Source organism: Mauremys reevesii, linkage group 1 (assembly GCF_016161935.1).
Source record: "Mauremys reevesii isolate NIE-2019 linkage group 1, ASM1616193v1, whole genome shotgun sequence".
NCBI lineage: Eukaryota > Metazoa > Chordata > Testudines > Geoemydidae > Mauremys > Mauremys reevesii.
In genome coordinates, this window is record NC_052623.1 from 261,684,718 (window position 1) to 261,687,131 (window position 2,414).

The window sequence follows — 2,414 nt, forward strand, 5'->3', positions numbered from 1 at the left end:
TGTCCTATAAAATGAGTTGTCTCAGTACTTTAAATTGAGAACTACTTGTATAGAAATTTCAAAGGTTAGAGGCTTCCGAAAGATTTTGTTCTTTTAGTTTTTAAACTTAAGAATTTGCTTTAAGAGGTACAGGGAAGGAGGGCACTTTCATGATACAGACATGAATGTCAACAGTACCTTTCCCCAGAACAATTTTAAATTAAGAAATTTCTGGACTATTCAAATGCATCTCTTCTGCCTGTCCCAAAGAAAATTGGATGGATAAAGATCGATCGATCAAATGTGAGTAAATTAAAAGGCTTTGTTTCTTCTTCCTAGTCATGACTGAAATAACCTTTTAAAAAAAAATGAGGTTGTCATTTATTGAAAGCAAAATACTTCAAAAAATACTTCCAAAATTGGAATTCTTCATTCTTATATAAGAAACATTTGTTTCCCAATGAACATCAGATGTTCAATAAATGCACATTTTGCAATTAAGATTAAAATACCTTTGTTTTTGGTTATTAACAAACCTTAGATGTTATAATAAAAAATAGGGAATGATTCTCAAGGTCATCTAATTCTGACTTGGAAGCACTAGCAGCAATGTCCTTTTAAAAAAATTTTTTTTCAATGGTAAAAATATCTAGTGTTTCTTTGCCAGACTTGAGCTGTTTGCTTCAGTTCACTTGACAGTACTAATCTGTCATCAGCCTTGTTTTGATGTGCCACAACAGTATCTTAGTATTGCCAGTTATTCAAGATTGTTCTACTTGGATGGTTCCAGGACACCTTGAAGATTGTGTAGAAAAGTTTTGACACTGACTTTCAGAGGTTGTTTGAATTGCATATTTTAACTGCCAGTTTATAAATAAACAACAAAACACTGAAAGATTGACACATCACAGTGAGAAAAGATGTTCGTGAGGGACTCATCCGAATAATTGCATTGACCGTGTGTATGTGACTCAGTTCTACTCACTAGATGTTCTCCAAACCCATGAGTGGTTAGGTTATCACTGAACTTAATTTCTCCTCCTGGTCAATACCCATTATGAGTTTGTTTTTTATAGTGTTTATTACCGTAGACCTTAGTCCATACCGTGCTTTGCTGCACGTTGGGCTATCCATATTTGCCATCCTTGCCTGTCAACTGCCCTTCTTTTCAGATCTTCCCATTCATGTTGAAGTGCTTGATGTTGTTCAGAACTGTTCGTTTCCATGTTCTTTGCAGTCTTCCTCTCTTGTGTTTTTCTGGCTTCAATTCAAGGGCGGTATTTGGTATGCGTCATTTATCAGTCTACTGAGGGGAGCTGAATGAGGAGGAAAACTGCTAAAAATTATCAGGTAAGTTTTTTTTGGTCTGTTGCACAACTTCTCTCCTCATTCATCATTAATGGGAAGTAGCCAGCAGTGAATCACAGAAGTAGGGGGAAAGGATAAGCAGGTTTAATTATAGCAGAACTATAGGCAGGAATTGGAAGTTCTCCCCTCCCTCTGTATAAAGCAAGGAATTGTGGTAACCAGCCCAGAAGCATGTTCCTACCAAAGGCGGCGACTGCTGCAGAGGAATGAAAACGTACTCATTCTTCAGGTGAGGTTCCTATGCTTTCCTCAATGCCCCTAGGGCAGAGGTGGGCAAACTACAGCCCGTGGGCCACATCTGGCCCGTGAGACTGTCCTGCCTGGCCCTTGAGTTCCCTACTGGGGAGGCTAGCCTCCAGCCCCTCCCCCACAGCCTCAGCTCACCATGCTGGCAGCATTCTGGGTGGTGGGGCTGTTAGCTCCTGCTGGGTGTAGTGTATTAAATTGCTCCCCGTAGGAATGTGCTACTTACAGCTGCCAGTCCTGGCACTCTGACAGTAGTACACCATAAGTAGCACATTCCTTTGGGGAGCAATTTAATACACTACACTGGCCCTCCATATAGTTTTGGAACCCTGATGTGGCCCTCAAGCCAAAAAGTTTGCCCATCCCTGCCCTAGGGACTTCTGTGAATAATTTCCCAGATGCCTAGCATGCCAACCAGTGGAGATTTTAACATCTTGCCTGCAACAACTTTGCAACCATCAGGCCTTGGCATTTTGGATAGAATGAGATGAATGGGGTACAGTTGGCATATGTACTCTCCATATGCTTGAGATGTATCTTTAGCATGTTAGGAATGCCTGTTTATAGGAAGCCTTCCAGAAGGAGTGCTAAGAGGTAGAATAAAATGATGGGAGAACTCTTACCCAGGGATTGCGGATTGAGGCACTTACTCATGAACAGAGGTTTCTGAAACTAAGAATATCCTTTTTCTCAAACCAGCAGTGTGGTTCTTGGATAGACAAGGGAATTGATTCCAAAACTTGCCTGTTGGAGGGAAGGACAGCTAGAAGGGCTAGCCTGGGTTTGCATTCAATGTTTTGTTTGTTTTTCCCTTTCTCTCA